We start from the raw sequence: 25,208 nt of genomic DNA, 5'->3' as shown, positions 1-25,208 counted from the left end.
AGCGTAGAAACCTGGAGGAGTTCCAGTGAAGGAGAGATCCGACTCTCACAGACGGACAGACGGACAAGAGGAGACTGGAGCTGGACCCACTCTTCAGGCAGATGAGGGACCGACTGAGGCGAGCTGGACCCACTCTTCAGGCAGAAGAGGGACCGTCTGAGTCGAGCTGGACCCACTCTTCAGATGAGGGACCGACTGAGGCGAACTGGACCCACTCTTCAGGCAGATGAGGGACCGTCGGAGGCGAGCTGGACCCACTCTTCAGGCAGAAGAGGGACCGTCTGAGGCGAGCTGGACCCACTCTTCAGGCAGATGAGGGACCGTCTGAGTCGAGCTGGACCCACTCTTCAGGCAGATGAGGGACCGTCGGAGGCGAGCTGGACCCACTCTTCAGGCAGATGAGGGACCGTCGGAGGCGAGCTGGGCCCACTCTTCAGGCAGATGAGGGACCGTCGGAGTCGAGCTGGACCCACTCTTCAGGCAGATGAGGGACCGTCGGGGGCGAGCTGGACCCACTCCTCAGGCAGATGAGGGACCGTCCACACAGGGCAGGGACCACTTCACCAGGGGAGGGGCATCTGGGTCCACAGGTCCTCAGGAGTGAGAGAAAGAAAAGAAGGCGGTGAACAATTTGCAAGTGGAATCAAAAAATAAATATTGTTTGATAGCATAAGTAGTCAGAAGAAGAAGAGGATAGTGCTCAAGCTGCCATACTTCCCCCAGCATAGTTACTCCTAGGGCAGCGTAGCTAAAGCTGTGGGTTTATGTTTCTGTTCCTAACTAGTCTGACCATAAGCGATTTCGAAGAGGAACGTTTTAAGCCTGGACTTAAATGAAGAGACTGTGTCAGCATATTTAACATGGGTCGGGAGCTGATTCCATAACACAGGAGCTTGGTAGCTAAACGCTCTACCTCCTACTGTACTTTTAGAGACTCTTGGGACCACCAGAAGGCCGGCATTCTGAGAGCGAAGAGCTCTGTTTGGAAGATATGGTTCTATAGCATCTTTGAGGTAGGATGGGGCCATGTCATTTATGGCTTTGTAGGTCAAGAGTAGAATTTTGAATTTGATTCTGGACTCGACGGGGAGCCAGTGAAGAGACTTCAGCACCGGCGTAATGTGCTCTCTTCTTTTTGTTCCTGTTAGTAATCTTGCTGCTGCATTTTGAACCAGTTGAAAGCTTTTTATGGAGCTTTTAGGACACGCTGCAAGCAGGGAGTTACAGTAGTCTAATCTAGTCGTTACAAATGCATGGATAAGTTTTTCGGCATCACTTTTAGGCAGGATTCTTCTGATTTTGGCTATGTTGCGCAAATGGAAATAGGCTGTTTTACAAGCTTGATTTATATGAGCTTTAAATGAGAGCTCCTGGTCAAATAAGACTCCAAGGTTTCTTACAGTAGAACTGGAGGCTACACTGACATTGTCCAGTGTGACTATCTGCTCAGATAGAGAGTCTCGTAGATGCTTAGGGCCAAGCACAATGACCTCGGTTTTTTCAGGGTTAAGAAGCAGGTAGTTTAGTGTCATCCAGGTTTTTATCTCCTTCACACAAGTACTAAGTCTGTCTACTTGATCGCTCTGATCAGGTTTCATTGATAAATACAGCTGAGTGTCGTCTGCATAGCAGTGGAAGTTAATGTCATGCTTTCTGATAATGTTGCCTAATGGCAGCATATAAAGAGTAAACAGAAAGATAGGTTCAAACTTTAAAAGACATGTTGTGCAGATGTACAAGCCCCTCTTGCACAGGAAGTATGGGTTAGATATCTCTTGTAGTTTCTTCAGAACACACAAATTATCTGAAAATGCTTTTGAAGCAATAGACACAAAAACAGCTATAAATCCAAAACCTAATATGATAGACTCAAACTTTAAACTATATATTGTGTAGATTTACAGGTCCTACTTGCCCAGCAAAAAGGGTTTGAATAGCTCTTGGTTTTTTTTTTCAGATCTCACAAACAACTGTTCATGGGCTGAAAAGGCTTTTGGAGCAATAAAACAGTAAAAACTGCTATAACTTAAAAATGCAATAAGATAGGTTCAAACTTTAAAAGACATGTTGTGCAGATGTACAAGCCCCTCTTGCACAGAAAGTATGGGTTAGATATCTCTTGTAATTTCTTCAGAACACACAAATTATCTGAAAATGCTTTTGAAGCAATAGACACAAAAACAGCTATAAATCCAAAACCTAATATGATAGACTCAAACTTTAAACTATATATTGTGTAGATTTACAGGTACTACTTGCCCAGCAAAAAGGGTTTGAATAGCTCTTGTACTTTTTTCAAAACTGACAAACAACTGTTCATGGGCTGAAAAGGCTTTTGGAGCAATAAAACAGTAAAAACTGCTATAACTCAAAAATGCAATAAGATAGGTTCAAACTTTAAAAGACATGTTGTGCAAATGTACAAACCCCTCTTGCACATAAAGTATGGGTTAGATATCTCTTGTAGTTTCTTCAGAACACACAAATTATCTGAAAATGCTTTTGAAGCAATAGACACAAAAACAGCTATAAATCCAAAACCTAATATGATAGACTCAAACTTTAAGCTATATATTGTGTAGATTTACAGGTCCTACTTGCCCAGCAAAAAGGGTTTGAATAGCTCTTGTACTTTTTTCAAAACTGACAAACAACTGTTCATGGGCTGAAAAGGCTTTTGGAGCAATAAAACAGTAAAAACTGCTATAACTCAAAAATGCAATAAGATAGGTTCAAACTTTAAAAGACATGTTGTGCAGATGTACAAGCCCCTCTTGCACAGAAAGTATGGCTTAGATATCTCTTGTAGTTTCTTCAGAACACACAAATTATCTGAAAATGCTTTTGAAGCAATAGACACAAAAACAGCTATAAATCCAAAACCTAATATGATAGACTCAAACTTTAAACTATATATTGTGTAGATTTACAGGTCCTACTTGCCCAGCAAAAAGGGTTTGAATAACTCTTGTTTTTTTTTCAGAACTCACAAACAACTGTTCATGGGCTGAAAAGGCTTTTGGAGCAATAAAACAGTAAAAACTGCTATAACTCAAAAATGCAATGAGATAAGTTCAAACTTTAAAAGACATGTTGTGCAAATGTACAAACCCCTCTTGCACATAAAGTATGGGTTAGATATCTCTTGTAGTTTCTTCAGAACACACAAATTATCTGAAAATGCTTTTGAAGCAATAGACACAAAAACAGCTATAAATCCAAAACCTAATATGATAGACTCAAACTTTAAACTATATATTGTGTAGATTTACAGGTCCTACTTGCCCAGCAAAAAGGGTTTGAATAGCTCTTGTACTTTTTTCAAAACTGACAAACAACTGTTCATGGGCTGAAAAGGCTTTTGGAGCAATAAAACAGTAAAAACTGCTATAACTCAAAAATGCAACAAGATAGGTTCAAACTTTAAAAGACATGTTGTGCAGATGTACAAGCCCCTCTTGCACAGAAAGTATGGGTTAGATATCTCTTGTAGTTTCTTCAGAACACACAAATTATCTGAAAAAGCTTTTGAAGCAATAGACACAAAAACAGCTATAAATCCAAAACCTAATATGATAGACTCAAACTTTAAACTATATATTGTGTAGATTTACAGGTCCTACTTGCCCAGCAAAAAGGGTTTGAATAACTCTTGTTTTTTTTTCAGAACTCACAAACAACTGTTCATGGGCTGAAAAGGCTTTTGGAGCAATAAAACAGTAAAAACTGCTATAAATCAAAAATGCAATAAGATAGGTTCAAACTTTAAAAGACATGTTGTGCAGATGTACAAGCCCCTCTTGCACAGAAAGTATGGGTTAGATATCTCTTGTAGTTTCTTCAGAACACACAAATTATCTGAAAATGCTTTTGAAGCAATAGACACAAAAACAGCTATAAATCCAAAACCTAATATGATAGACTCAAACTTTAAACTATATATTGTGTAGATTTACAGGTCCTACTTGCCCAGCAAAAAGGGTTTGAATAGCTCTTGGTTTTTTTTTTCAGATCTCACAAACAACTGTTCATGGGCTGAAAAGGCTTTTGGAGCAATAAAACAGTAAAAACTGCTATAACTTAAAAATGCAATAAGATAGGTTCAAACTTTAAAAGACATGTTGTGCAGATGTACAAGCCCCTCTTGCACAGAAAGTATGGGTTAGATATCTCTTGTAATTTCTTCAGAACACACAAATTATCTGAAAATGCTTTTGAAGCAATAGACACAAAAACAGCTATAAATCCAAAACCTAATATGATAGACTCAAACTTTAAACTATATATTGTGTAGATTTACAGGTCCTACTTGCCCAGCAAAAAGGGTTTGAATAGCTCTTGTACTTTTTTCAAAACTGACAAACAACTGTTCATGGGCTGAAAAGGCTTTTGGAGCAATAAAACAGTAAAAACTGCTATAACTCAAAAATGCAATAAGATAGGTTCAAACTTTAAAAGACATGTTGTGCAGATGTACAAGCCCCTCTTGCACAGAAAGTATGGCTTAGATATCTCTTGTAGTTTCTTCAGAACACACAAATTATCTGAAAATGCTTTTGAAGCAATAGACACAAAAACAGCTATAAATCCAAAACCTAATATGATAGACTCAAACTTTAAACTATATATTGTGTAGATTTACAGGTCCTACTTGCCCAGCAAAAAGGGTTTGAATAACTCTTGTTTTTTTTTTCAGAACTCACAAACAACTGTTCATGGGCTGAAAAGGCTTTTGGAGCAATAAAACAGTAAAAACTGCTATAACTCAAAAATGCAATGAGATAAGTTCAAACTTTAAAAGACATGTTGTGCAAATGTACAAACCCCTCTTGCACATAAAGTATGGGTTAGATATCTCTTGTAGTTTCTTCAGAACACACAAATTATCTGAAAATGCTTTTGAAGCAATAGACACAAAAACAGCTATAAATCCAAAACCTAATATGATAGACTCAAACTTTAAACTATATATTGTGTAGATTTACAGGTCCTACTTGCCCAGCAAAAAGGGTTTGAATAGCTCTTGTACTTTTTTCAAAACTGACAAACAACTGTTCATGGGCTGAAAAGGCTTTTGGAGCAATAAAACAGTAAAAACTGCTATAACTCAAAAATGCAACAAGATAGGTTCAAACTTTAAAAGACATGTTGTGCAGATGTACAAGCCCCTCTTGCACAGAAAGTATGGGTTAGATATCTCTTGTAGTTTCTTCAGAACACACAAATTATCTGAAAAAGCTTTTGAAGCAATAGACACAAAAACAGCTATAAATCCAAAACCTAATATGATAGACTCAAACTTTAAACTATATATTGTGTAGATTTACAGGTCCTACTTGCCCAGCAAAAAGGGTTTGAATAACTCTTGTTTTTTTTTCAGAACTCACAAACAACTGTTCATGGGCTGAAAAGGCTTTTGGAGCAATAAAACAGTAAAAACTGCTATAAATCAAAAATGCAATAAGATAGGTTCAAACTTTAAAAGACATGCTGTGCAGATGTACAAGCCCCTCTTGCACAGAAAGTATGGGTTAGATATCTCTTGTAGTTTCTTCAGAACACACAAATTATCTGAAAATGCTTTTGAAGCAATAGACACAAAAACAGCTATAAATCCAAAACCTAATATGATAGACTCAAACTTTAAACTATATATTGTGTAGATTTACAGGTCCTACTTGCCCAGCAAAAAGGGTTTGAATAGCTCTTGTTTTTTTTTCAGAACTCACAAACAACTGTTCATGGGCTGAAAAGGCTTTTGGAGGAATAAAACAGTAAAAACTGCTATAACTCAAAAATGCAATAAGATAGGTTCAAACTTTAAAAGACATGTTGTGCAGATGTACAAGCCCCTCTTGCACAGAAAGTATGGGTTAGATATCTCTTGTAGTTTCTTCAGAACACACAAATTATCTGAAAATGCTTTTGAAGCAATAGACACAAAAACAGCTATAAATCCAAAACCTAATATGATAGACTCAAACTTTAAACTATATATTGTGTAGATTTACAGGTCCTACTTGCCCAGCAAAAAGGGTTTGAATAGCTCTTGTTTTTTTTTCAGAACTCACAAACAACTGTTCATGGGCTGAAAAGGCTTTTGGAGCAATAAAACAGTAAAAACTGCTATAACTCAAAAATGCAATAAGATAGGTTCAAACTTTAAAAGACATGTTGTGCAGATGTACAAGCCCCTCTTGCACAGAAAGTATGGGTTAGATATCTCTTGTAGTTTCTTCAGAACACACAAATTATCTGAAAATGCTTTTGAAGCAATAGACACAAAAACAGTTATAAATCCAAAACCTAATATGATAGACTCAAACTTTAAACTATATATTGTGTAGATTTACAGGTCCTACTTGCCCAGCAAAAAAGGTTTGAATAGCTCTTGTTTTTTTTCAGAACTCACAAACAACTGTTCATGGGCTGAAAAGGCTTTTGGAGCAATAAAACAGTAAAAACTGCTATAACTCAAAAATGCAATGAGATAAGTTCAAACTTTAAAAGACATGTTGTGCAAATGTACAAACCCCTCTTGCACATAAAGTATGGGTTAGATATCTCTTGTAGTTTCTTCAGAACACACAAATTATCTGAAAATGCTTTTGAAGCAATAGACACAAAAACAGCCATAAATCCAAAACCTAATACGATAGACTCAAACTTTAAACTATATATTGTGTAGATTTACAGGTCCTACTTGCCCAGCAAAAAGGGTTTGAATAGCTCTTGTTTTTTTTTCAGAACTCACAAACAACTGTTCATGGGCTGAAAAGGCTTTTGGAGCAATAAAACAGTAAAAACTGCTATAACTCAAAAATGCAATAAGATAGGTTCAAACTTTAAAAGACATGTTGTGCAGATGTACAAGCCCCTCTTGTACAGAAAGTATGGGTTAGATATCTCTTGTAGTTTCTTCAGAACACACAAATTATCTGAAAATGCTTTTGAAGCAATAGACACAAAAACAGCTATAAATCCAAAACCTAATATGATAGACTCAAACTTTAAACTATATATTTTGTAGATTTACAGGTCCTACTTGCCCAGCAAAAAGGGTTTGAATAGCTGTTGGGTTTTTTTCAGAACTCACAAACAACTGTTCATGGGCTGAAAAGGCTTTTGGAGCAATAAAACAGCAAAAACTGATATAACTCAAAAATGCAATAAGATAGGTTCAAACTTTAAAAGACATGTTGTGCAGATGTACAAGCCCCTCTTGCACAGAAAGTATGGGTTAGATATCTCTTGTAGTTTCTTCAGAACACACAAATTATCTGAAAATGCTTTTGAAGCAATAGACACAAAAACAGCTATAAATCCAAAACCTAATATGATAGACTCAAACTTTAAACTATATATTGTGTAGATTTACAGGTCCTACTTGCCCAGCAAAAAGGGTTTGAATAGCTCTTGGGTTTTTTTTTCAGAACTCACAAACAACTGTTCATGGGCTGAAAAGGCTTTTGGAGCAATAAAACAGTAAAAACTGCTATAACTTAAAAATGCAATTAGATAAGTTCAAACTTTAAAAGACATGTTGTACAGATGTACAAGCCCCTCTTGCAGAGAAAGTATGGGTTAGATATCTCTTGTAGTTTCTTCAGAACACACAAATTATCTGAAAATGCTTTTGAAGCAATAGACACAAAAACAGTTATAAATCCAAAACCTAATATGATAGACTCAAACTTTAAACTATATATTGTGTAGATTTACAGGTCCTACTTGCCCAGCAAAAAGGGTTTGAATAGCTCTTGTTTTTTTTTTCAGAACTCACAAACAACTGTTCATGGGCTGAAAAGGCTTTTGGAGCAATAAAACAGTAAAAACTGCTATAACTCAAAAATGCAATAAGATAGGTTCAAACTTTAAAAGACATGTTGTGCAGATGTACAAGCCCCTCTTGCACAGAAAGTATGGGTCAGATATCTCTTGTAGTTTCTTCAGAATACACAAATTATCTGAAAATGCTTTTGAAGCAATAGACACAAAAACAGCTATAAATCCAAAACCTAATATGAAAGACTCAAACTTTAAACTATATATTGTGTAGATTTACAGGTCCTACTGGCCCAGCAAAAAGGGTTTGAATAGCTCTTGTACTTTTTTCAGAACTCACAAACAACTGTTCATGGGCTGAAAAGGCTTTTGGAGCAATAAAACAGTAAAAACTGCTATAACTCAAAAATGCAATGAGATAAGTTCAAACTTTAAAAGACATGTTGTGCAAATGTACAAACCCCTCTTGCACATAAAGTATGGGTTAGATATCTCTTGTAGTTTCTTCAGAACACACAAATTATCTGAAAATGCTTTTGAAGCAATAGACACAAAAACAGCTATAAATCCAAAACCTAATATGATAGACTCAAACTTTAAACTATATATTGTGTAGATTTACAGGTCCTACTTGCCCAGCAAAAAGGGTTTGAATAGCTCTTGTTTTTTTTTCAGAACTCACAAACAACTGTTCATGGGCTGAAAAGGCTTTTGGAGCAATAAAACAGTAAAAACTGCTATAACTCAAAAATGCAATAAGATAGGTTCAAACTTTAAAAGACATGTTGTGCAGATGTACAAGCCCCTCTTGCACAGAAAGTATGGGTTAGATATCTCTTGTAGTTTCTTCAGAACACACAAATTATCTGAAAATGCTTTTGAAGCAATAGACACAAAAACAGCTATAAATCCAAAACCTAATACGATAGACTCAAACTTTAAACTATATATTGTGTAGATTTACAGGTCCTACTTGCCCAGCAAAAAGGGTTTGAATAGCTCTTGTTTTTTTTTCAGAACTCACAAACAACTGTTCATGGGCTGAAAAGGCTTTTGGAGCAATAAAACAGTAAAAACTGCTATAACTCAAAAATGCAATAAGATAGGTTCAAACTTTAAAAGACATGTTGTGCAGATGTACAAGCCCCTCTTGCACAGAAAGTATGGCTTAGATATCTCTTGTAGTTTCTTCAGAACACACAAATTATCTGAAAATGCTTTTGAAGCAATAGACACAAAAACAGCTATAAATCCAAAACCTAATATGATAGACTCAAACTTTAAACTATATATTTTGTAGATTTACAGGTCCTACTTGCCCAGCAAAAAGGGTTTGAATAGCTGTTGGGTTTTTTTCAGAACTCACAAACAACTGTTCATGGGCTGAAAAGGCTTTTGGAGCAATAAAACAGCAAAAACTGATATAACTCAAAAATGCAATAAGATAGGTTCAAACTTTAAAAGACATGTTGTGCAGATGTACAAGCCCCTCTTGCACAGAAAGTATGGGTTAGATATCTCTTGTAGTTTCTTCAGAACACACAAATTATCTGAAAATGCTTTTGAAGCAATAGACACAAAAACAGCTATAAATCCAAAACCTAATATGATAGACTCAAACTTTAAACTATATATTGTGTAGATTTACAGGTCCTACTTGCCCAGCAAAAAGGGTTTGAATAGCTCTTGTTTTTTTCAGAACTCACAAACAACTGTAGATGGGCTGAAAAGGCTTTTGGAGCAATAAAACAGTAAAAACTGCTATAACTCAAAAATGCAATAAGATAGGTTCAAACTTTAAAAGACATTTTGCAGATGTACAAGCCCCTCTTGCACAGAAAGTATGGGTTAGATATCTCTTGTAGTTTCTTCAGAACACACAAATTATCTGAAAATGCTTTTGAAGCAATAGACACAAAAACAGCTATAAATCCAAAACCTAATATGATAGACTCAAACTTTAAACTATATATTGTGTAGATTTACAGGTCCTACTTGCCCAGCAAAAAGGGTTTGAATAGCTCTTGGGGTTTTTTTTCAGAACTCACAAACAACTGTTCATGGGCTGAAAAGGCTTTTGGAGCAATAAAACAGTAAAAACTGCTATAACTTAAAAATGCAATTAGATAAGTTCAAACTTTAAAAGACATGTTGTGCAGATGTACAAGCCCCTCTTGCAGAGAAAGTATGGGTTAGATATCTCTTGTAGTTTCTTCAGAACACACAAATTATCTGAAAATGCTTTTGAAGCAATAGACACAAAAACAGTAATAAATCCAAAACCTAATATGATAGACTCAAACTTTAAACTATATATTGTGTAGATTTACAGGTCCTACTTGCCCAGCAAAAAGGGTTTGAATAGCTCTTGTTTTTTTTTTCAGAACTCACAAACAACTGTTCATGGGCTGAAAAGGCTTTTGGAGCAATAAAACAGTAAAAACTGCTATAACTCAAAAATGCAATAAGATAGGTTCAAACTTTAAAAGACATGTTGTGCAGATGTACAAGCCCCTCTTGCACAGAAAGTATGGGTCAGATATCTCTTGTAGTTTCTTCAGAATACACAAATTATCTGAAAATGCTTTTGAAGCAATAGACACAAAAACAGCTATAAATCCAAAACCTAATATGAAAGACTCAAACTTTAAACTATATATTGTGTAGATTTACAGGTCCTACTGGCCCAGCAAAAAGGGTTTGAATAGCTCTTGTACTTTTTTCAGAACTCACAAACAACTGTTCATGGGCTGAAAAGGCTTTTGGAGCAATAAAACAGTAAAAACTGCTATAACTCAAAAATGCAATAAGATAGGTTCAAACTTTAAAAGACATGTTGTGCAGATGTACAAGCCCCTCTTGCACAGAAAGTATGGGTTAGATATCTCTTGTAGTTTCTTCAGAACACACAAATTATCTGAAAATGCTTTTGAAGCAATAGACACAAAAACAGCTATAAATCAAAAACCTAATATGATAGACTCAAACTTTAAACTATATATTGTGTAGATTTACAGGTCCTACTTGCTCAGCAAAAAGGGTTTGAATAGCTCTTGGTTTTTTTTTCAGAACTCACAAACAACTGTTCATGGGCTGAAAAGGCTTTTGGAGCAATAAAACAGTAAAAACTGCTATAACTCAAAAATGCAATAAGATAGGTTCAAACTTTAAAAGACATGTTGTGCAGATGTACAAGCCCCTCTTGCAAATGAAGTATGGGTTAGATATCTCTTGTAGTTTCTTCAGAACACACAAATTATCTGAAAATGCTTTTGAAGCAATAGACACAAAAACAGCTATAAATCCAAAAACCTAATATGATAGACTCAAACTTTAAACAATATATTGTGTAGATTTACAGGTCCTACTTGCCCAGCAAAAAGGGTTTGAATAGCTCTTGGTTTTTTTTCAGAACTCACAAACAACTGTTCATGGGCTGAAAAGGCTTTTGGAGCAATAAAACAGTAAAAACTGCTATAACTCAAAAATGCAATAAGATAGGTTCAAACTTTAAAAGACATGTTGTGCAGATGTACAAGCCCCTCTTGCACAGGAAGTATGGGTTAGATATCTCTTGTAGTTTCTTCAGAACACACAAATTATCTGAAAATGCTTTTGAAGCAATAGACACAAAAACAGCTATAAATCCAAAACCTAATATGATAGACTCAAACTTTAAACTATATATTGTGTGGATTTACAGGTCCTACTTGCCCAGCAAAAAGGGTTTGAATAGCTCTTGGTTTTTTTTCAGAACTCACAAACAACTGTTCATGGGCTGAAAAGGCTTTTGGAGCAATAAAACAGTAAAAACTGCTATAACTCAAAAATGCAATAAGATAGGTTCAAACTTTAAAAGACATGTTGTGCAGATGTACAAGCCCCTCTTGCACAGAAAGTATGGGTTAGATATCTCTTGTAGTTTCTTCAGAACACACAAATTATCTGAAAATGCTTTTGAAGCAATAGACACAAAAACAGCTATAAATCCAAAACCTAATATGATAGACTCAAACTTTAAACTATATATTGTGTATATTTAAACACTGCAGCCCAGGCCCTATGACTCTAACCCAGGCCCTAACACTATAGCCCAAGCCTTAGGACAGCAACCTCAGCCCTAGGACTTTAGCCTAAGCCCTAAAAATGTACTGTTGTGGAAAAAATATAATCTGGCCCTTTACTTTTTAACTTTCAATTCTATTTCTAATCAGATTTAGTTCTAACAGCCTGACAACCCCTTTTGGCCTGGAAATTTACATGTCCGGACTCCCTGGAGTGGCTAGGAAGTCCCACGTTATGTTTCACACTAAGCAAGACATGTGAATTGAATGAATGCAAATGTTATGTACTGTCTCCTTCCTGAAACCACTGTGTCTTTGATGTCCCATTTGCTCCTTGGTTCCTTTGTACCTGAGAGACCAGTGACCGGGAACTTCTGTGTGTGTGTGGTCATGTGATCATCGGTGATTTAAGGAAGGGGACAGAGGGGGGACGGGAGGACTTGGGAGATACACATTTTGGGGAGCAGGCAAGAGACAGACGCGTGGACACGGCCTTCTATGAGAATGGCCGAGTCCACACGAGTTTCTTTCTGATTCAGCCACAAGATTAAACAGTTTACTTTTGAAACGAGACAACTTGCTTCTTTTTCTTATCTAGAGATTTTTGCCACTACAATTTGGCGTTGTTGACAAACTCCCTCGACCGGCAATTCCAATTTCCAGGGACCGTGTGATTCAGCAATTTTGCCACCTAAGCCTCGTACCTCCACTTCTGAGACGTGAGGGCTGCATCACAGGGGCCCTGGAGAAAGGACTCCGGCGCTGGGTGAAAAGGACCTTGTGTGTAAGTTGTTTTGTTTTGATTTTTGTTTTTCAATTGTAAGACTAGGATATATATATGAAGACAATTGGGTTTGAGCTGTGTGAATGACTTAAAGACATGTTCTAAAAAGAACATGTCTTTTAGTTTAACTGTAACTCAAAAAATAAAAGAACTGTGTGCAAATATAATCTGTAAGATAGCCACCTAGCCACAACGGGTAACTTGTTTTCGGAGTCCAACTCCATTTTTTTTTTATTTATTTTTTTATTTTGTATTTAAATGAATTTTTGGGTTAGAGCTGTGTGGATGAGTTAGGGCTTTGTTTTAAACTTTGTTATTAATCAAAGCTCTAATTCTAACTGTAACTTCAACAAATAGAGCTGTGTGCGAATAATGATTGAGTTAGAGCTGTGTGAATGAGTTAGTGCTTTGTTTGAAACTTTGTTATTAATCAAAGCTCTAATTCTAACTGTAACTTCAACAAATAGAGCTGTGTGCGAATAATGATTGAGTTAGAGCTGTGTGAATGAGTTAGCGCTTTGTTTGAAACTCTGTGATTAAGCAAAGCTCTAATTCTAACTGTAACTCCAAAATATTAGAGCTGTGTGCTAGATTACGACGCCAATCCTAATTCGAGTTGGATTGGAATCTTAATTTTAACTCTAACATTTTTATTTATTTATTTTTTTGTAATTTTGTCTTAGCCCGTTGTGTGCGCTGTTAGAAATCTGCTACGTGCCGTTCTTCTTAAAAAAAAAAAAAAAAAAAAAAAAAAAAGGGGGGGGAAATAAGATTGTTTTCAAGCATTGTGTACCCTAAAACCGAAACTGTTGTGTTTAAGTTCCCGTCGAAAAAGGACGGAAGTTTATGTATTTTTCGTAAGATCCTTTGTTTGTGATAATTCCACCAAAAAAAAAAAAAGAAGGAAAAAAAAAATAAAAAAACTGTAGCCAGTGGTAGACCCTGCAGAAAAGATGCTGGATACTGTTTGAATGAGTTTGAGATATAATGAGTTGATGTTAAAAAAAAGGAGATATTGAACACATTTGTGATTTTTGGATTTTTTATAATTATTTGATGAAATATTGAATGTATGCAATATAGTTTTGGGAAACTGTAATAATGTGAAAAAGAGAGAGCGAAAATCCTTGTCCACATAACACACACACACACAAACATCCGCACCTCCACTTACAGCATAACACACACAACAACAAAAAGAACAAATTACTGTGTGCAGAATTTTTCTCTTTACACAGAGTGGACCTGTCGGCGCAGCTGGGCTCATCCTCCTTCTCAGTCAGTCTACCCGTCAAAACATCTGAAGAAAACTACACTGGAGCCACTTTGTTCAGAGAAGCAGAGGATCATACAAGAAACGCTGGACACGCCGTGCGAGGCGTCCACTGTTTGGGCGAAACTCAAAGACCCGAGCCAGAATATTGTCCAAAATATTGAACTAACTTGTGTGTGCGGCATTGGGCAACCAACGCTCAACGAACTGTACAGGCACACACGCCATTATGACACTCTATGCAGTAGCAGTAGCAGCAGCAGCAGCAACAACAGCAGCAGCAGCAGCAGCAGAGCCAACAAAGCCAAAGACGCAAATGTGGCGCACGTAACGTACAGAGGGTTTGGACACGACAGCAGCATGGAATCACCAGATCTGACTGAGAGGGGAAAGAGTCCCAGCTCGCCACAGAAACCACAGCCTGGACAACACAAAGACAAGCCCAAGACAAGATAAAAGTGCAAGCCTGAGCGCTGCTTTTCATCTGCACCCATTTACACTCACACAAACACACATTCATGTCTCCAGACACAAACATGTCCCACCCTCCGCGTGAGGTGGGAACCTTGGACACACAGAGCTCTAAATGGACCCTACTGGATGAGAAGATTGAATCTAAAACCAGAACATTGAACTTTAGAATCGCGATTTACGCTATTGGGTTGGTTTTTGCCCTGATTCTTTTGACATTATGGTTTCATAGCCTTTGCGATCGTTATAGTAGTCATTCTGATTCTGTTCGCCTGTGTGATCCCATGTTTACAAAGCGCGATCAGCATCACACTAACGGGCCATAAAACCTGATTTTTTTTATTTCTATCCTTTTACTTTTGGTTGTCACCCTTATTTTTGACAGTGAACATGATTACATTGTTGTTGGTTTTCATTTTACTTATCTTTTTATTATCCTTTTACTTTTTGACTTATTTTCATACTGTAATATTTCTATATTGTGATCTGGTTTCTACATAACTTTGATTGGTTTACTTCATCTCACAATCTTATGTTGTTTGTACAATGACCATTTGTCTTTCAACTGCTGAAGTTTATTATGTTTTGTTTATTGTTTCATTTTATTTTGTTTGTTGGTTTCCTCCATGAATCCTATGCCTGTGTACAACTTTAAGATAGACTTTGGAATTTTTTTAATTTTTTACTCTTCCAAACAGCAGCTCATTAATGGTGTATTGACGTAGTGATATTTTATTTTTTCTTTCTGATTGTGATTAATTAGGAAAGCGAGTTTCCTAAATTATCACGGGAGAGGTCTGTTGTGGAAAAAATATAATCTGGCCCTTTACTTTTTAACTTTCAATTCTATTTCTAATCAGATTTAGTTCTAACAGCCTGACAACCCCTTTTGGCCTGGAAATTTACATGTCCGGACTCCCTGGAGTGGCTAGGAAGTCCCACGTTATGTTTCACACTAAGCAAGACATGTGAATTGAATGAATGCAAATGTTATGTACTGTCTCCTTCCTGAAACCACTGTGTCTTTGATGTCCCATTTGCTCCTTGGTTCCTTTGTACCTGAGAGACCAGTGACCGGGAACTTCTGTGTGTGTGTGGTCATGTGATCATCGGTGATTTAAGGAAGGGGACAGAGGGGGGACGGGAGGACTTGGGAGATACACATTTTGGGGAGCAGGCAAGAGACAGACGCGTGGACTCGGCCTTCTATGAGAATGGCCGAGTCCACACGAGTTTCTTTCTGATTCAGCCACAAGATTAAACAGTTTACTTTTGAAACGAGACAACTTGCTTCTTTGTCTTATCTAGAGATTTTTGCCACTACAGTACCCCAAGCCCTAACACTGTTTCCCAAACCCTAAAACTGTAGCCCAGGCCCTAACACATTAGCCCAAGCATAACACTGTAGCCAGACTCTAAAACTGGAGCCTAGGCCCTAACACTGTAACACAGGCCCTAACACTCTAGCCCAAGACTTAACACAGTAACTTAAGCCCAACCACTGTAGCCCTAGCCCTACCACAGTAGCCCAGGCCCAAACACTGCAGCCCAAGTCCTAAAACTGTAGCCCAAGCCCTAACATTATGGCCCTAACACTTTGGCCCAAGCCCTAACACTTAAGCCAAAGACCTAAGACTGAAGCCCAATTCCTAAAACTTTAGCCCAGGCCCTATTACTGTAACCCAGGCCATAACACTGTAGCCCAAGCCCTAACATTATGGCCCTAACACTTAAGCCAAAGACCTAACACTGAAGCCCAATTCCTAACACTGTATCCCAGGCCCTATTACTGTAACCCAGGCCCTAACACTATAGCTCAAGCCTTAAGACAGTAACCTATGCCCTAGGACTTTAGCCTAAGACTTAACAATGTACCCCAAGCCCTAGAACTGTTTCCCAAACCCTAAAACTGTAGCCCAGGACCTAACACAGTAGCCCAAACGTAACACTGTAGCCTAACTCCAAAACTGTAGCCTAGGCCCTAACACTGTAACACAGGCCCTGACACTGTAGCCCAAGCCCAAATACTGCAGCCCAAGTCCTAAAACTGAAGCCCAAGCCCTAACACTTTGGCCCAAGCCCTAACACTTAAGCCATAGCCTCACCACCGTTACCCAAGCCCCACCACTGTAGCCAAAACCCTAAAATTGTAGCCAAGCCCAATCACTGTAGCTTAAGCCCTAAGACTGTAGCCCAAGCCCTAACATTATGGCCCTAACACTTTGGCCCAAGCCCTAACTCTTAAGCCAAAGCCCTAACACTGAAGCCCAATTCCTAACACTGTAGCCCATGCCCTATTACTGTAACCCAGGCCATAAGACTATAGCCAAAGCCTTAAGACAGTAACCTATGCCCTAGGACTTTAGCCTAAGCCGTAACAATGTACCCCAAGCCCTAACACTGTGGCCCAAGCCCTAACACATCAACCTAAGCCTAAACACTGAAGCCCAGACCCACTGTTTTCCAAGCCCTAACACTGTATCCCAGGCCCTAACAAAGTAGCCCAAGCCTAACACTGTAGCCCAGACCCTAAAACTGTAATCTAGGCCCTAACACTGTAACAGAGGGCCTAAAACTGTAGTCCAAGACTTAACATTATGGCCCTAACACTTAAGCCAAAGACCTAACACTGAAGCCCAATTCCTAACACTGTAGCCCAGGCCCTATTACTGTAACCCAGGCCCTAACACTATAGCTCAAGCCTTAAGACTGTAAACTAAGCCCTATGACTTTAGCCTAAGACTTAACAATGTACCCCAAGCCCTAACACTGTGGCCCAAGCACTAACACATCAACCTAAGCCTAAACACTGTCGCCCAGACCCACTGTTTTCCAAGCACTAACACTGTATCCCAGGCCCTAACACAGTAGCCCAAGCCTAACACTGTAGCCCAGACCCTAAAACTGTAGCCTAGGCCCTAACACTGTACCACGGGGCCTAACACTGTAGCCCAAGACTTAACACAGTAACCTAAGTCCTCCCGCTGTAGACCAAGCCCTACCACAGTAACCCAAGCCCAAACAGTGCAGCCCAAGTCCTAAAACTGTATTCCAGGCCCTAACACTGTAGCCAAGCCATAAAAATGTAGCCTAGTCCCTAAAACTTCATTCCAAGCCCTAACACTTTGGCAGAAGTCCTAACACTTAAGCCAAAGCCCTAACACTGTAGCCAGAGCTCTAACACTGCAGCCCAGGCCCTATGACTCTAATCCAGATCCTAACACTATAGCCCAAGCCTTAAGACAGTAAACTTAGCCCTAGGACTTTAGCCTAAGCCCTAACAATGTACCCCTAGCCCTAACACGGGGGCCCAAGCCCTAACACATCAATCTAAGCCTAAACACTGTAGCCCATACCCACTGTTTTCCAAGCCCTATCACTGTATCCCAGGCCCTAACACAGTAACCCAAGCCTAACACGGTAGCCCAGACCCTAAAACTGTAGGCTAGGCCCTAACACTGTACCAGAGGGCCTAACACTGTAGCCCAAGACTTAACACAGTAACCTAAGTCCTCCCGCTGTAGACCAAGCCGTACCACAGTAGCCCAAGCCTCAACACTGCACCCCAAGTCCTAAAACTTTATTCCAGGCCCTAACACTGTAGCCAAGCCCTAAAACTGTAGCCTAGTCCCTAAAACTTCAATCCAAGCCCTAAGACTTTGGCATAAGCCCTAACACTTAAGCCAAAGCCCTAACACTGTAGCCAAAGCTCTAACACTGCAGCCCAGGCCCTATGACTCTAACCCAGATCCTAACACTATAGCCCAAGCCTTAAGACAGTAACCTCAGCCCTAGGACTTTAGCCTAAGCCCTAACAATGTACCCCTAGCCCTAACACTGAGGCCCAAGCCCTAACACATCAACCTAAGCCTAAACACTGTAGCCCAGACCTACTGTTTTCCAAGCCCTATCACTGTATCCCAGGCCCTAACACAGTAGCCCAAGCCTAATACTTTAGCCCAGACCGTAAAACTGTAGGCTAGGCCCTAACACTGTAACACAGGGCCTAAAATTGTAGCCCAAGACTTAACTCAGTAACCTAAGTCCTCCCACTGTAGCCCAAGCCCTACCACAGTAGCCCAAGCCCAAACAGTGCAGCCCAAGTCCTAAAACTCTAACCCAGGCCCTAACACTATAGCCCAAGCCTTAAGATAGTAACCTCAGTCCTAGGACGTTAGCCTAAGCCCTAACAATGTACCCCAAGCCCTAACACTGTTTCCCAAACCCTAAAACTGTAGCCCAGGCCCTAACACAGTAGCCCAAGCCTAACACTGTAGCCAGACTCTAAAACTGTAGCCTTGGCCCTAACACTCTAACACAGGCCCTGACACTGTAGCCCAAGACTTATAACAGTAACATAAGTCCTCCCACTGTAGACAAAGCCCTACCAAAGTAGCCCAAGCCCAAACAGGGCAGCCCAAGCCCTAAAACTGTAGCTTAGGCCCTAAAACTTCAATCAAAGCCCTAGTATTTTGGGAAAAGCCATAACACTTAAGCCAAAGCCCTAACACTGTAGCCAAAGCCCAAGGCTGCAGCCCAGGCCCTATGACTCTAACCCAGGCCCTAACACTATAGCCCAAGCCTTAAGACAGTAACGTCAGCCCTAGGACTTTAGCCTAAGCCCTAACAATGTACCCCAAGCCCTAACACTGTTTCCCAAACCCTAAAACTGTAGCCCAGGCCCTAACACAGTAGCCCAAGCCTAACACTGTAGCCAGACTCTAAAACTGTAGCCTAGGCCCTAACACTGTAACACAGGCCCTGAAACTGTAGCCCAAGACTTAACACAGTAACCTAAGCCCAACCACTGTAGCCCAAGCGCTACCACTGTAGCCCAAGGCCAAACACTGCAGCCCAAGTCCTAAAACGGTAGCCCAAGCCCTAACACTTTGGCCCAAGCCCTAACACTTAAGCCATCGCCTCACCACCGTTACCCAAGCCCCACCACTGTAGCCAAAACCCTAACATTGTAGCCTAAGCCTAATCACTGTAGCCTAGGCCCTAAGACTGTAGCCCAAGCCCTAACATTATGGCCCTAACACTTTGGCCCAAGCCCTAACACTTAAGCCAAAGCCCTAACACTGAAGCCAAATTCCTAACACTGTAGACCATGCCCTATTACTGTAACCCAGGCCATAAGACTATAGCCAAAGCCTTAAGACAGTAACCTATGCCATAGGACTTTAGCCTAAGCCCTAACAATGTACCCCAAGCCCTAACACTGTGGCCCAAGCCCTAACACATCAACCAAAGCCTAAACACTGTAGCCAAGACCCACTGTTTTCAAAGCCCTAACACTGTATCCCAGGCCCTAACACAGTAGCCCAAGCCTAACACTGTAGCCCAGACCCTAAAACTGTAGCCTAAGCCCTAACACTGTAACACAGGGTCTAACACTGTAGCCCAAGACTTAAGACTGTTACCTAAGACCTAGGACTTTAATCTAAGACCTAACAATGTACCCCAAGCCCTAACACTGCTGCCCAAGCCCTAACACATCAACCTAAGCCTAAACACTGTAGCCCAGACCCACTGTTTTCCAAGCCCTAACACTGTATCCCAGGCCCTAACAGAGTATCCCAAGCCTAACACTGTAGCCCAGACCCTAAAACTGTAGCCTAGGCCCTAACACTTTAACCCAAGCCCTAACACTAAAGCCATAGCCTCACCACTGTAGCCCAAGCCCCACCACTGTAGCCAAAGCCCTAACACTGTAGCCTAAGCCCAATCACTGTAGCCTAGACCCTAACACTGTAGCCCAAGCCCTAACATTATGGCCCTAACACTTTGGCCCAAGCCCTAACACTTAAGCCTAAGCCCTAACACTGTAGCCCAGGCCCTATTACTGTAACCCAGGCCCTAACACTGTAGCCCAAGCCTTAAGACTGTAACCTAAGCCCTAGGACTTTAGCTTAAGCCCTAACAGTGTACCCCAAGCCCTAACACATCAACCTAAGCCTAGACACAGAAGCCTAGACCCACTGTTTTCCAAGCCCTAAAACTGTATCCCAGGGCCTAACACAGTAGCCCAAGCCTAACACTGTAGCCCGGACCCTAAAACTGTAGCCTAGGCCCTAACACTGTAACACAGGCCCTGAAACTGTAGCCCAAGACTTAACACAGTAACCTAAGCCCAACCACTGTAGCCCAAGCCCTACCACAGTAGCCCAAGCCCAAACACTGCAGCCCAGGTCCTAAGACTGTAGCCCAAGCCCTAACACTGTAGCCCACGCCCTAAAACTGTAGCCCATGCCCAAACACTTTAACCCAAGCCCTAACACTTTGGCCCAAGCCCTAACACTTACGCCATAGCCTCACCACTGTTAAACAAGCCCCACCACGGTAGTCTAAGCCCTAACACTGTAGCCTTAGCCCAATAACTGTAGCCTAGGCCCTAACACTGTAGCCCAAGCCTCTAACTGTAGCCAGACTCTAAAACTGTAGCCTAGGCCCTAACACTGTAACACAGGCCCTAACACTGTAGCCCAAGACTTAACACAGTAACCTAAGCCCAACCACTGTAGCCCAAGCCCAAACACTGCAGCTCGAGTCCTAAAACTGTAGCCCAAGCACTAACACTGTAGCCCAAGCCCTAACATTATGGACCTAACACTTTGGGCCAAGCCCTAACACTTAAGCCAAAGCCCTAACACTGAAGCCCAATTCCTGAAACTATAGCCCAGGCCCTATTACTGTAACTCAGGCCCCAACACTATAGCCCAAGCCTTAAGACAGTAACCTTAGCCCTAGGACTTTAGCCTAAGCCCTAACAATGTACCCCTAGCCCTAACACTGTTTCCCAAACACTAAAACTGTAGCCCAGGCCCTAACACAGTAGCCTAAGCCTAACACTGTTGCCAGACTCTAAAACTGTAGCCTAGGCCCTGTCACTGTAACACAGGCCCTAACATTATGGCCCTAACACTTTGGCCCAAGCCTTAACACTGTAGCCAAAGCCCTAAAACTGTAACCCAAGCCATAAAACGGTAGCCTAGGCCGTAAAACTTCAACACAAGCCCTAACACTTTGGCATTAGCCCTAACACTTAACCCAAAGCCCTAACACTTTAGCCAAAGCCCTGAAACTGCAGCCCAGGCCCTATGACTCTAACCCAGGCACTAATACTATAGCCCAAGCCTTAAGACAGTAACCTCAGCCCTAGGACTTTAGCCTATGCCCTAACAATGTACCCCAAGCCCTAAAACTGTTTCCCTAACCCTAAAACTGTAGCCCAAGCCCTAACTCTGTAGCCCACGCCCTAAAACTGTAGCCCATGCCCCAACACTTTAACCCAAGCCCTAACACTTTGGCCCAAGCCCTAACACTTAAGCCATAGCCTCACCACTGTAGCCCAAGCCCCAACACGGTAGCCTACGCCCTAACACAGTAGCCAAAGCCCAATCACTGTAGCCTGGGCCCTAACACTGTAGCCCAAGACTTAAGACAGTAACCTCAGCCCTAGGACTTTAGCCTATGCCCTAACAATGTACTCCAAGCCCTAACACTGTTTCCCAAACCCTGAAACTGTAACCCAGGCCCTAACACAGTAGCGCCAGCCTAACAATGTAGCCAGACTCTAAAACTGTAGCCTAGGCCCTAACACTGTAACACATGCCCTAACACTGTAGCCCAAGACATAACACAGTAGCCCAAGCCCAAACACTGCAGCCCAAGTCCTAAAACTGTAGCCCAAGCCCTAACACTGTAGCCCACGCCCTAAAACTGTAGCCCAATCCCTAAAACTTTAACCCAAGCCCTAACACTTTGGCCAAAGCCCTAACACGTAAGCCATAGCCTCACCACTGTAACCCAAGCCCCATCACTGTAGCCAAAGCTCTAACACTGTAGCCTAAGCCCAATCACTGTAGCCTAGGCCCTAACACTGTTGCCCAAGCCCTAAGATTATGGCCCTAACACTTTGGCCCAAGCCCTAACACTTAAGCCAAAGCCCTAACACTGAAGCCCAATTCCTAACACTGTAGCCCAGGCCCTATTACTGTAACCTAGGCCCTAACACTATAGCTCATGCCTTAAGGCAGTAACCTAAGCCCTAGGACTTTAGCCTAAGCCCTAACAATGTACCCCAAGCCCTAACACTGTGGCCCAAGCCCTAACACATCAACCTAAGCCTAAACACTGTAGCCCAGACCCACTGTTTTCCAAGCCCTAACGTTGTATCCCAAGACCTAACACAGTAGCCCAAGCCTAACACTGTAGCACAGACCCTAAAACTGTAGCCTAGGCCCTAACACTGTAGCCCAAGACTTAACACAGTAACTTAAGTCCTCCCACTGTAGCCCAACCCCTACCACAATAGCCCAAGCCCAAACAGTGCAGTCCAAGTCCTAAAACTGTATTCCAGGCCGTAACAGTGTAGCCCAAGCCCTAAAACTGTAGCCCAAGCCATAAAACTGTAGCCTAGGCCGTAAAACTTCAATACAAGCCCTAACACTTTGGCATTAGCCCTAACACTTAAGCCAAAGCCCTAACACTGTAGCCAAAGCCCTAAAACTGCAGCCCAGGCCCTATGACTCTAACCCAGGCCCTAAAACTATAGCCCAAGCCTTAAGACAGTAACCTCAGCCCTAGGACTTTAGCCTATGCCCTAACAATGTACCCCAAGCCCTAAAAATGTTTCCCAAACCCTAAAAATGTAGCCCAAGCCCTACCACAGTAGCCCAAGCCCAAACACTGCAGCCCAAGTTCTAAAACTGTAGCCCAAGCCCTAACACTGTAGCCCACGCCCTAAAACTGTAGCCCATGCCCCAACACTTTAACCCAAGTCCTAAAACTGTTGCCCAAGCCCTAACACTTAAGCCATAGCCTCACCACTGTAGCCCAAGCCCTACCACAGTAGCCCAAGCCCAAACACTGCAGCCCAAGTTCTAAAACTGTAGCCCAAGCCCTAACACTGTAGCCCACGCCCTAAAACTGTAGCCCATGCCCCAACACTTTAACCCAAGTCCTAAAACTGTTGCCCAAGCCCTAACACTTAAGCCATAGCCTCACCACTGTAGCCCAAGCCCCACCACGGTAGCCTACGCCCTAACACAGTAGCCAAAGCCCAATCACTGTAGCCTGGGCCCTAACACTGTAGCCCAAGACTTAAGACAGTAACCTCAGCCCTAGGACTTTAGCCTAAGCCCTAACAATGTACTCCAAGCCCTAACACTGTTTCCCATACCCTGATATTGTAACCCAGGCCCTAACACAGTAGCGCAAGCCTAGCACTGTAGCCAGACTCTAAAACTGTAGCCTAGGCCCTAACACTGTAACACATGCCCTAACACTGTAGCCCAAGACATAACACAGTAGCCCAAGCCCAAACACTGCAGCCCAAGCCCTAACACTGTAGCCCACGCCCTAAAACTGTAGCCCATGCCCTAACACTTTAACCCAAGCCCTAACACTTTGGCCAAAGCCCTAACACTTAAGCCATAGCCTCATCACTGTAGCCCAAGGCCCACCACTGTAGCCAAAGCTCTAACACTGTAGCCTAAGCCCAATCACTGTAGCCTAGGCCCTAACACTGTTGCCCAAGCCCTAAGATTATGGCCCTAACACTTTGGCACAAGCCCTAACACTAAAGCCAAAGCCCTAACACTGAAGCCCAATTCCTAACACTGTAGCCCAGGCCCTATTACTGTAACCTAGGCCCTAACACTATAGCCCATGCCTTAAGAGAGTAACCTAAGCCCTAGGACTTTAGCCTAAGCCCTAACAATGTACCCCAAGCCCTAACACTGTGGCCCAAGCCCTAACACATCAACCTAAGAATAAACACTGTAGCCCAGACCCACTGTTTTCCAAGCCCTAACACTGTGTCCCAAGACCTAACAGTGCAGTCCAAGTCCTAAAACTGTATTCCAGGCCCTAATACTGTAGCCCAAGCCCTAAAACTGTAGCCCAAGCCCTGAAACTGTAGCCTAGGCCGTAAAACTTCAATACAAGCCCTAACATTTTGGCATTAGCCCTAACACTTAAGCCAAAGCCCTAACACTGTAGCCAAAGCCCTAAAACTGCAGCCCAGGCCCTACCACAGTAGCCCAAGCCCAAACACTGCAGCCCAAGTTCTAAAACTGTAGCCCAAGCTCTAACACTGTAGCCCACTCCCTAAAACTGCAGCCCAGGCCCTATGACTCTAACCCAGGCCCTAACACTATAGCCCAAGCCATAAGACTCTAACCTAAGCCCTAGGACTTTAGCCTATGCCCTAACAATGTACCCCAAGCCCTAACACTGTTTCCCAAACCCTGAAATTGTAGCCCAGGCCCTAACACTGTAGCCTGACTCTAAAACTGTAGCCTAAGCCCTAACACTGTAACACAGGCCCTATCACTGTAGCCCAAGACTTAACACAATAACCTAAGCCCAACCACTGTAGCCCAAGCCCTGCCACAGTAGCCCAAGCCAAAACAGTGCAGCCCAAGTCTTAAAATTGTAGCCCAAGCTCTAACACTGTAGCCCAAGCCCTAACACTTAAGCCATAGCCTCAACACTGTAGCCCAAGCCCCACCACGGTAGCCAAAGCTATAACACTCTAGCCTAAGCCCAATCACTGTAGCCTAGGCCCTAACACTGTTGCCCAAGCCCTAAGATAATGGCCCTAACACTTTGGCCGAAGCCCTTACACTAAAGCCAAAGCCATAACACTGAAGCCCAATTCCTGACACTATAGCCCAGGCCCTATTACTGTAACTCAGGCCCCAACACTACAGCCCAAGCCTTAAGACAGTAACCTTAGCCCTAGGACTTTAGCCTAAGCCCTAACAATGTACCCCAAGCCCTAACACTGTTTCCCAAACACTAAAACTGTAGCCCAGGCCCAAAC

Source organism: Eucyclogobius newberryi, unplaced genomic scaffold (assembly GCF_026437365.1).
Source record: "Eucyclogobius newberryi isolate DKJ021-1_F unplaced genomic scaffold, fEucNew1.0.hap1 SCAF_1, whole genome shotgun sequence".
In the NCBI taxonomy this organism is placed as follows: domain Eukaryota; kingdom Metazoa; phylum Chordata; class Actinopteri; order Gobiiformes; family Gobiidae; genus Eucyclogobius; species Eucyclogobius newberryi.
This window is presented reverse-complemented; position numbering follows the sequence as displayed.